This window comes from Stylophora pistillata, chromosome 2 (assembly GCF_964205215.1).
Source record: "Stylophora pistillata chromosome 2, jaStyPist1.2, whole genome shotgun sequence".
NCBI classification, from domain to species: domain Eukaryota; kingdom Metazoa; phylum Cnidaria; class Anthozoa; order Scleractinia; family Pocilloporidae; genus Stylophora; species Stylophora pistillata.
The window spans coordinates 45,850,532-45,862,207 of record NC_142520.1 but is presented as its reverse complement, the minus strand read 5'-3'; the positions used below and the strand labels follow the sequence as shown (position 1 = coordinate 45,862,207).

Genomic DNA, 11,676 nt, shown 5'->3' with positions numbered 1-11,676 from the left:
TAAGGTCTCTCAGATGTTTTATTGAAGGCTTCGCTTTACAATAAATCTTAACTTGGTGTCACTTTCCTCTAAATGCCACTTTTGCTTCAAAGATATTCTTACAGTAAACTAGTCATGTTTGATGAACACGTTTGAACAAAGCTTTCAAACAGTTTGAATACCACATAAACAATGAACTAGAATTCTCGATATGAGTTAAAAAAAATTTAAAAATGAACTACAAAATGAGACTTTAAAACGCTACCAAATACCTATTTTTCTTTTTTTTTTTTTTTTTTTTTTGTGTTATGGTTAAAATCAATAATAATGACGAATAATGTTAAAAAAGTGAGAGACGTCACTGCAACTCCCAATGATTATAATGTTTGTAAACGAGTTAAAAATTCTAAAAATGAGCTATTTAGATCATTCGTATTCTATAAAAAAATCTGTAACAACCGACGTCTTACCCGTTATATTTTCCTGTTTTTCTCTTCCTTTTTTGTCTACTTTCATCGGTTTTATTCATTTAGTTTAATTTAATTTAAATGGCGTAAAACTCTCTCATGCCAGTTGTGGGAATGAACCATTCAAATTGCCGTTGTTACTCGTTACCCAAACATCTTTCTTTTTTTTTTTTTTTTTTTTTCTTTTTTATAATCTGCGCTCATGACAAACGTCGAAACATTGCAGAACTGACGTTACTCTACCTTTAACTACCATAATGTTCTCATGAGAGTTACAAAAATTCAAGAAATGAGCTACTTAGATCATTTTATATCTACCAAGTCTTTCATAAGTAACGTCTTTACCAGTAAGTTTTTCAATTTTTCTGCATTTTTACCTTAGTTTGTAATTTTTAACTAAAGATACTTGTGAAATGTAACAATTTGACACGTAATCTGTAAGTAATTAACTATTTAGATTAGCAGCCTGCTACCAAATATGTTGTGAATGATGTTTTGACCGGTACACTTGTCTAATTCTTTCTTGTCAAATGTTAGATGCTTCATCGTTCTCAACGATTAAAACGCAATCTGAAAGCGAATTACTCTTAAACGATTTAAACAAAATTCTAGATATGAGCTATCTAAATCTTTGTTTTACTGATAAATCTCTGATAATTCTTATAAAGCGCGTTGATGTTTTACTATTGTGATCGCATCATCAGCCTGTTTGTATTCTTTCAATATTAGATGTACTGATCTGAATTTGGTATCAAGCGGAAAAATTTAGAAAAACTTCTGATAATTCTTATTAAAGCGCGTTGATGTTCTACTATTGTGATCGCATTATTAACCCTTTTTGTTCTTCTCAATATTACATGTATTGATCTAAATTTGGTATCAAGCAGAAAAATTCGGAAAAGAGAGACGTAACATGACGAGCTTTGCCCACCAAAAAATTTATGCAAATTAGGCTAAGCCGGATCTGAGTTCCGCCTGGCAATTATTAACTGTAAGAGAAGATCTCAGTTCGCGCCCACAGCACGTTCAAGGTGTTGCGGATGAAGTTTCTGTAATTACTTTTTGGCACTTTTCGGCGTCAAAATTGCATAGTTTGGGTAACCCAAAACCCTTAAGCTGACCTTTCTTGTCATAATACGAATGTTTTCCAGAAAGGGACACGCGGTAATGTCGGTGTCACTCGTGTGCAGGCATTTTTCCAGGTAAAAAACCCACGCGTGGAATCAACTCATGTTTACTTTAACGCTCCTTTTAGGCGCACAATGTAAGCCAAAGCAATTTTAAAGTTAAACGTAAAGATCAGAATATTTTCTTCCAAGGATGATAAATGATCGACGCTGAACTAAATTATACGTTGAAGAAAATGCAAAACAGCATAACATGCAAAAGAGGAAATTTGGAAAAATACGAAGTTACGGAAACCATGAAAATCTTCGATTTTTAAGCAAGGAAATTTTTATAATTCCAAGCTAAGTAAGCTTTTCTAGTGTTTCATTCTTTAAGGCTTTGTGTAGAGCGGGGCCTTTGTTTTTTAAACCGTAAAACTTAGTGACAAGTCGAAACGGCTCGCTCTTGGTTATGATACCAAAGAGTAGAGGGACACCACGGTGATCTTCCAGGTGTTTGATCATCGTCGCCGCTCGTGGTGTACTTCGCTACTTAGGTGAGCGAGATCGACGTTCTTCCTCTCTTTAATTCTGACAGCTGTGTGAAAGACCTGATCCTTACAATGAAAAACGGTCGATTGTGCTTTTTCAGTGGCGGCTTTAAAGCTCGTCCATATTCAGCGCTTATCCTAAACATGGCATCTCTGGCTATCTACAAGACACACTGCGATGTATTATTCGTCCATGTTCAACACAACAACTGCGCTAGTGAGAGAGAATCGAAAGATCACATTGTTGCGCTCGAGGCAGAGTGCGCTAAGTTAACCAAGTTCTACAATGGACAACAGATCGTACGACCTCCCGCAAGAGTAAGGACAAGGTCTATCAGTTACAAGCAATGGATAAGCGGAATTGTAAAAAGTTTTAATTCGTCCGTGCATCGAAAGGCCGATGGTATGTAATTTTGCTCTTTTCCGTTCTTCACACACTCGAATAGCTGTTAAAATTAAATTTAATTGTGGGTTGTGCAGTCAAAATGCAACGTCGCCCAACATGGTTTTAGTTAAACCAGTGTCTTATGAGGCGCTTCCACCAAAATAATTTAGAAGGGAACAACAGCGCTAACCGATTTAATATCTTCTCAAGAACATGTCAAAGTCTGTTAAAACGCAGAAATTAAAAATAGTAAGAATTGGTGGTACATGTTAAAAATCATTAAAGCTCGATAGCTGCTGTCACTTTGCACTAGTTGTTCATAGTGACTTACTCATTACTTTCAGTATTTGTTCGAGAATTCTTCGACGAAATAGGGGACATACAAGAAATCGCAATTCACCTCTAAAACAAAAACAATAACAAGCTCTTCTCCCAATTGGACACCAGATATGACTGCGTAGTAATAATTGCGTAGTGCGCGAAGTTGCAGTGTGAAAAAAACAATGAGTGAGGAAAATAATTCTAAGTGCTGTTCAGCGCGATTTTTAACATAGATTACCTAGCTAAAAGACCTGCTTGTCTTAGATATTTATGATAATATAGGAAGGTCCCCAAGGAATACTAATAACCCGGCGTGTAATTTTGTGATTGACAAAACCTGATAACTCAGGTTTAGGTTTGAAAGGGCAAATCATTTAGTACATTTCACTCCAGAAGTAAATAATCTCTTAACTTTCGTAATTATTATTTTGGTTTCAGGCAAATGGTGTCGAGTTGAAAGATACTAGGTTCCTGAAACATACATCCAAGCTTTGTTGGTAGGCATGCCGAATGCTTTTATAAACGTGCTAAGCAAAAAATGCATTTGCGGCCCCCTGTATGGAGAGAAAAATCCAAAGATTTTTATTACAGGGATGGTAGAGTGAATGATGTTATTTCTGGTCTGAGTCATCAAAGTTCTGTACCATTAGAGTTAAAGAAAAGCTATCGGGGGAATATGGAGGTTGTTGCAAGTAGTAGCTGTTAAACTCTCAACAAGCTTTACAGGCGGCCAAGGAAAGAGCATGGGGCAAGAGATCAAGCACGATTCTCACCCAGTAAACTAAAATGGTTGTTGGAAATTGAGAGGAACGAGCAACCAGAGAGTTTGAAGTAATCTGGTGGCCTGATCTTTTCTCAGGCACTAAAAATGGGAAACTGCATGACCTTGCGATTTTATGTTCCTAAAGTGATACTTTGATTTCAATGATGTGTAGTACACAGTCTAGTTGACTTGTTCGTCATGTTTCATAAATTTAGTGGCTGTTTCTTGGAAGTTTTTGTAAGTTTGTTTTAAAAAACGATAAAATGTGTTTTGCATTTAGAGGAACAAACTTGTCTGTAGAAGGCTAAGATTAAACCCTGAATACAGCAAAATGACCCTATAATATTAATGCAATTCATGTCTAGCTGGGCGCACTATACACTGATGCCCTTCATTCTGTTGTAACCAAATTCAGAGGAAAAAAAACACCTGGAGAAACTCTTAGAGGGATAATATCTGTGGACTTTCACCATTTCTATGGTCATCAGGAATGACAGAATAAAGTAGTAACTGTTCACAAGTCTTAATTCACTTAACTGAAAGAATAATGAGTTGGAGGGAACTATAGATCATTTTTTCCCAAGCATCTCTAATAATTCATGATGGAAATAATAATAACATTGATAACAATAATAATGATAATAATGATAATAATAACAACAATGATGACAATAATAATGATAATAATAATAATAACAATGATAAAAATATTTACAATAGTTAGAGAAATAATGTTCATTATCCTGATTGTTATAATTCCTATGATTATTTCCATTAATCTAAACATTATTATTATCATTTATATTACTATTATGATTATTTCAATGTTTATCTATGAACAAAATGGTGTTATTGTTAGTCTAGCTGAATGAGTATCCAAGTGATTGAAACTGGGGCAAAAACAAATTAAGAAAAGACAGAAAAACCCCAAAAACTGTTCAGGACTGCAATTCTTGAGTTGGCTCATTGTGAAAGGTTTTGGGACTTCACTAAGCTAGTGCTGTCTGTGGTGGGCCCTGTGTCAAAGAGAGATAAGTAGCAGCTGAATTAATAATAATAATACTAAGGACAATGATAGCATTGATTGACCAAAGTCACCCTATGACTAATAACAGATGATACGTGACAAACAGCATAAGCAACACACTTTTCAAAACAAAAAGAGCAAGCTAAAACTGCCATCAGATAAAAATAACTGTCTATAAAAGACTGACAGCATAGAGCTGAAAAAAAATAGGGACTAGTTCTGCCATCAGATAACAACAGTCCATAGACTGACTACCCAAGAGAAACAGAACAGATTGGTGGTTCTGCCATCAGATAACAACAGCCCATAATGGACTGACTACCCAAGAGAAACAGATCCACCTGTTAGTTCTGCCATCAGATAACAACAGTCCATGGACTAACTACCCAAGAGAAACAGAACCAGGCAGGTGGTTTTGAATCAGAAAACAATTATTTAAGACCTCTGTACAATGTGTCTTAGAAAATCTTCTGCATTCTAACAATCTATTGAAGAGACAAACTATCAAAAACACTTGAATTTTTATTTGGGGGGAGGGGGAAGGAATTAAATGAAAATCTACTTGCCTCAGCATGCCATCCTCACTGAGCAGCCTATTTCAATTTGAAAATGATGATCACAATCATAAAGATAATGATAATGATAACAGTAACAATAACAAATCATTATTATTATCATTTATATTACTATTATGATTATTTCAATGCTTATCTATGAAAAAAATGGTGTTATTGTTAGTCTAGCTGAATGAGTATCCAAGTAATTAAAACTGAGACAAAATAATCTCAAGAAAAGCCAGGAAAACCCCAAAAACTGTTCAGGACTGCAATTCTTGAGTTGGCTCATTGTGAAAGGTTTTGGGACTTCATTAAGCTAGTGCTATCTGTAGTGGGCCCTGTGGCAAAGAGAGATAAGTAGCAGCTGAATTAACAATAATAATAAAGAAGACAATGATAGCATTGATTGACCAAAGTGCCTCTGACTAATAACAGATGATACGTGACAAACAGCATAAGCAACACATTTTTCAAAACAAAAAGAGCAAGCTAAAACTGCCATCAGATAAAAATAACTGTCCATAAAAGACTGACAGCATAGAGCTGAAAAAAATAGGGACTGGTTCTGCCATCAGATAACAACAGTCCATAGACTGACTACCCAAGAGAAACAGAACAGATTGGTGGTTCTGCCATCAGATAACAACAGCCCATAATGGACTGACTACCCAAGAGAAACAGATCCACCTGTTAGTTCTGCCATCAGATAACAACAGTCCATGGACTAACTGCCCAATAGAAACAGAATTAGGCAGGTGGTTTTGAATCAGAAAACAACTACTTAAGACAAGCCCTCTGTACAATGTGTCTTAGAAAATCTTCTGCATTCTAACAATCTATTGAAGAGAAAAACTATCAGAAACACTTGAATTTCTACTTGGGGGAGGGGGGGGTAAATAAATGAAAATCTACTTGCCTCAGCATGCCATCCTCATTGAGCAGCCTATTTCATTTTGAAAATGATTCAATCACAATCATAAAGATAATGATAACAATAACAAAATCATTAATAATAATGATAATTATAATAATCATAACAATAACTACAATGACAAAGTCCCTGTTAGTCTGGCCTCTACCTTGCAGAAAATACAGCCCACCAACTGAAGCTGATTTCTTTAAAGGCATTGTATTGCAATTGGTCATTAAGGCACTGATGCCACCTCACCACGACAAGGTACGAACATTGAGGTGGAAAAAAGGGGTCTGTAAAATTGACTCCATGCTGATTCGAGATGAGAAATCTAGGTTCGAAGCTTCTTCAGTTCCACTCCAAGGGAATTTACTCTAGCTGATCTTTCGGTGAATTAGGAAGCGAGCTCTTGGGAGTCGTGACTGAGTTTGGCGCCGAAAGATAAATTTTTCGCGCCTTCGGGCTCAAAGTCTAGTGTGGCGGAGTTCACCAGATTTACGATAGTCATAACTCCCGCAGATTTAATAAGTTCGTCGGGTATTATTTTATTACGAAGAAGATAGACCAGCTATTAGACCGAACGTGAACACAACGTGAACGAGGTCGGGAATCCTGGCTAACCCCACTACTCCGAACGATGATTTGGCCAGCTGAAGTTCCCGCGTCGCCTCACTTTGGATTTCGTCGGGAAATATCTTAAATACATCGCATATGAAATATTTACGCAAAGGAACGTCACATACCTCTTTCAAAAGTAGATACCAATGCTTGCAAGGGTCAAGTGTGGCACTTGTAATCCTGCAAAGACTCTGCGTGGTTAAGTTAGCCGGTGGAAAGCCGCACGTCGAAAATCCGACTGCCTCTATGACTTCATTTCGAATGGTTTCAAAATCGAAAACATGATGCTTTTCGACATTTCGACATGAAAAATCTCGCCGAGGTTTAATATTATAATATTGGTAAGAATTTAACCAGGATACGAGGCCAAGTCGTGCGACCGCCACAGATTTTGTACCAAAACAATAACATCGTGTACCACGATCGCAAAGCGTGAACACTGATCGATCCACCAAGTGGCAATACTGGAATTCGATACGGTTGTTATTCAGGTCGTACGGCACATAAAAATTGCGATATCTTTTGTCACTGTTTTATGGCAAACCAAGCGAAAGAATCATACCTAAATAATCGAAAGAGAGGCTTTTTCGAATACGGCGCCTCGCCGGTATTGCCTCTTTTGTGAAAAGGAAGGATCTTTGAAAGACTACGTGATTAAAAATGTCGTTATAAGGAAACAGGCAGAAACAGATAAAACGCAGTATTTTATGACCATTACGCGCACAACAAACTTCATTTCATTTCATGATTTTGATTTTCATCGCCAACAGATGACCCCGCGTTAACTCGCACGCAATCGCGTATCTCTCGTGGATTCATGGGCGCTAATCTGTATAATTACATTGCGGTGTAACTAATGTGATGACATCCACCCAACGCCTTCTTCCCCAAACCTCGGCATCAGTTTACGATGCCTGCTGAGAATTTTTTTCTTGAGCAAAGCTCGTCATGATTCTGAGATAGTCTTGACCCGTACATGTGTCTGAGTTGTTCTTGTCATAGATGTTTTTCCCTTTTCCTTTCCAACGAAAAGTAATTATAGGGCCAGTGATTCTCTCAAACGAGTAAAAAAACTTTCTTGATATGAGCTTTTAGATCATTGTTATACTGCCGCTCAAATTTCTGATAATTGATTTAACGGATTTCCCCCAATTAAATTCTAGGTGTTTGTTCAATATTTGCTTGCCTGTTTTCTAAACTAGAGATACCATTGAAACTGAGTTTTCGAAAGTTAATATAAGCGTTAATTAAACATTTGCTTCGGTCAGCTATCATGATTCATGTCCTATTATGAAATCGCAGTTTTGGGAAAAACTGAGATAGAAGTGTGGAAGGAAAGTAATCAGGTCATCGAATCCCTTTTAAACCGAGAACAAGCTCTGAACAAGCTAAAAAATTACCATGGTAATGAGCCAAACATTAAGCCTAAAACCGGTGGAGCATTTCTAACCAATATATTTACTCAGCTGTATTATTACTGATAATAGGGAATAACCTCAATGGATAGATCAGCATGCAGACTAAAATGTCTTATTATATTGGGAGCGTAGCCAGCTTTTCGACTTGTTGCAGGCCTGTACCATGAGAAATTTCAAATTTTGTTTCAAAATTTGCAAGAGTTATGTTTTAAGAGTCAAACAGGCGAAAGACAAATTGTACAACCAGCTGTACAGGATTTTAGGCTGGCTTCACCCGTGATATCGTTGTGTTTCCCTTTATCCTTTAGGTTTGAATGTGGTCTAAGAACTATGGTCTATAGAAACATGCTAAGAGTAATAGACTTGAATATTAGGTGGACATACATGTTACAAGTGACAAAAAACGTAACAGAAAATCAAACAAAACATATACATAGCAAAATGTTACAATTGACAAAAACAAACAAACACAAAATACAAACAAACAAAAAACAAACACAACAAAACGAAACGAAGTTAGACTGCCACTATACGCCTACTTAGATATCCTACCTATGTAACCATATAAGGAAGATATCAGACAACAAGCTTACTAGTTAACTAATGTAAACATTAAACTGATTAAAGAAAAAGAGATTAAAAACAGATTTTCTGACTGAGATATTGCCATAGACAGTAAATATAGATTCCTACTCAAGAACTATTTTCCCTTTTCCTTGAATCTTTTAATTATTCTGTAGCCCTCGAGGTGTCCATACTAATGGTAATGCTTTTGGCTCTTGTTAAATGTCTGAGACAAAGGGAAAAAGCACACTAATTATTGAAAACAAAACCAGTTGGTTGCTTGATCTGCCGAGCCGGCAGTCCGTTAATCGGTATAATAAGCACCTTGGTCCAGGAAGCCATAATATAAATTAGTTAGTCTATAACCATGCCCACTGGTCAGGCGGACAATCTGCCAGATAGTCAGCCTTTGTCACTCAGCTACAGCTCAGCTAGTTAATTTAATCTCACAGCTTATTTGTCAGCTAGCCAGGTAGTCAGTTGACCAGATTGTCAATCAGTAAGCTGGTTAGTAAATTAAGGACCACACGCAAGTATGAACTTATAACCATATGGAACGAGAGAACTCCTCAGTGCAGCCCAATAGCCACCTAGCAGTTTTTTTTTATTGTACGTCAACTTATGAAGCATTGTGTAGACCACAATTAGTACATGGTGGTTAATTTATAAGGAGAGTTACCTTTCTCTGCGACGTCCATGTTAGGCTCAGGCGCATTCTCTTCTTCTTCATCTTCAGAAATGATGTAATAGAAAAAAGTTACTTTAGTACTCAATCGTTCAATATTGTCTCTATTTAAGTTTCTTAAATAATTATTAGACCTTTGACCAATTTTTCCACCAGAATTTATCCAGTGATTACCAAGTTAAAAAAGATGCTTCAAGAATTCAAAAAATGTTTTAATATCTTAAATACCTAATCAAAACCGCAATCACCTTTACCTTTGTCACTGGGCACTGGGATCTTTTCACTTGTTACTTGCTCCTTGGACTCACCAGCTATGTGAAAGGAAAGTTATCAATTACAAGTTTGCATAATTACAGTCACGGTTCTTCTGTGCGCTGGCAAATGAATGTAAATAACTGGTCTGCAGAACAAACCCGGCCCATGGCCTGCTATTAAGCCAGCAAATTGACCCAATTACTTGTGAAGCTCATAACACATGTTATACAGCGTATTAAAATGTGTCTCTAAAAAGCAAATCATTGTCTTTACCTTCCTCAGTTGGTCTTTTGTGTTTAGGTGTACTTTCACCTTCTTGATCTGCACGAGTACGATTGAAAAAAGAAATTGTACTTATTGAATTATGTTCATTTGAATACTGTAATATTGCAAAGTGAGCGAGAATTGTGGGTGGATCACAAGGAACAGCACATAACCTGAATATTCGATAATATTAAGATAGCGCCTTAACCTCCCAAGGACTAATCAATAACCACTCTCTCTGTCTCCTTTACCTTGGTCACTAGACACTGGAATCTCTTCACTCTCCATCTGCTCCTCAGATTCACCAGCTGCGTGAAAGCAAAGTTGTTCATTAGAATGAATTATGTGTTCCTTTAAGGATTTCATCGAGAATTACAGTCATTGTCACTGCGTTGGCTAACACAAATGCCTTCATATAGATACGGGAGCCTTGATATACATCTGACTCACTGCCCGCTTTCAAGCCAGAAAATTGGCTCAGCTGGATGTTAAGTTACGAAAAAGCTTGTTCTGTAGGCGGGAATAAATGCAAGATATGTTGGACAGTGTAAAGTTCCTGAAGAGCGACTAATTTTTTTTTACCTTTTCCAGTTGGCTCTTTAGGCTCAGGCTTACTTTCTCCATCACCTGCGCAAATACATTTAGAATAGATTGTGTTAATTCAATTATATAGATTTGATTAGAACTTTCGAAACTTTTACATAAGTGGCGAACTATTACCTACTTTTCTTCTTAAACTTCTTTCAAGAAAATTCTTTATTTGATGAAAAAGACATAAACTCTCAGTCGTTCAGTCTTGTGTTACCCAATCTTCAACCAATTCTTTTGTTTTACGAATGTGTTTGGAAAATTCTCCACTATAGCTTTTCCTGTGACTTATAAGATAAAAGAGATTCTTCAATAACAGGGTGCCTTGGCATCTCGAGTAACTTATCAAAACTATTCTCTCCTTTACCTTTGTCGCTAGGCCCTGGAATCTCTTCTTTCTTCACCTGCTCATCAGATTCACTAGCTGTGTGAAAGTAAAGTTGTTATAAAGTTGCATAGGATTTCATCGAGAACTGCTGTCACTGTCACTGCGTAGGCTAACACGTCTTCAACTAGTTACTAGGGTGTTTATAGATGACCCGGCCCACTGCCCGCTATCAAATTAAAAACTAACAAACTGGTTTATGCAGTGATGACTCTGATTTTCACCACAAAACAGAGTCAATATGTCAGTTTTTCGATAAACGTGGTTACCCTGTTTCTGTCGTTTAAGCGGATTACCACCGCGCCCAACTTATTGATCGACATTCAGCACTACAAACGTCGCATAAGGAGGATTCCGACCGCATTCCATTCACTCTCACGTTTCACCCTCACAACCACTCAGTTAAATCCATCATTCTTAAAAACTTTAAATTACTTCAAAACGATCCAGAGACAAGCACTATCTTTTCGCAGCCTCCCCTCATTTCATTCAAACGTGACAAAAACATAGGCAATTTTATGGTCAGAAGTTCTTTTCAGACTAATGACCAACCAGGCACTTTTAAATGCACTCGTGCACGATGCAAAACGTGTCCTTTCACTCACAACACTGATAAAATATCGGGACCTAAACGATTCATTAAGATCACCGATCACTTCACGTGTACCTCCGCCAATGTAATCTATTGCATAACTTGCACTTATTGCAAAAAGATATACATCGGCGAAACAGGCAGAAGACTGGGTGATCGATTCCGTGAACACCTTCCAGACGTGGAAAGGAATGACAAGGACACATCGAAACCAGTCGCTAGACATTTTAATTTACCT

At 37.0% G+C, this 11,676-nt stretch overlaps 3 long non-coding RNA genes across 3 annotated transcripts; all 3 read right to left on the bottom strand.

Moving 5' to 3' along the window:
- LOC148739844 (uncharacterized) lies at nt 1-5,892 on the bottom strand. The gene is made up of 2 exons (XR_015996265.1): nt 5,166-5,892; nt 1-4,588 (listed from the first exon to the last, which is right to left on the bottom strand). It is a non-coding gene; the product is annotated as an uncharacterized LOC148739844 (long non-coding RNA).
- Nucleotides 5,893-7,706: 1,814 nt separating this feature from the next.
- LOC148739843 (uncharacterized) lies at nt 7,707-9,667 on the bottom strand. Its single transcript, XR_015996264.1, has 3 exons — nt 9,609-9,667; nt 9,349-9,399; nt 7,707-8,895 (listed from the first exon to the last, which is right to left on the bottom strand). It is a non-coding gene; the product is annotated as an uncharacterized LOC148739843 (long non-coding RNA).
- Nucleotides 9,668-10,115: 448 nt separating this feature from the next.
- LOC148739842 (uncharacterized) lies at nt 10,116-10,926 on the bottom strand. Its single transcript, XR_015996489.1, has 3 exons — nt 10,829-10,926; nt 10,456-10,500; nt 10,116-10,181 (listed from the first exon to the last, which is right to left on the bottom strand). It is a non-coding gene; the product is annotated as an uncharacterized LOC148739842 (long non-coding RNA).
- Nucleotides 10,927-11,676: the final 750 nt, after the last annotated feature.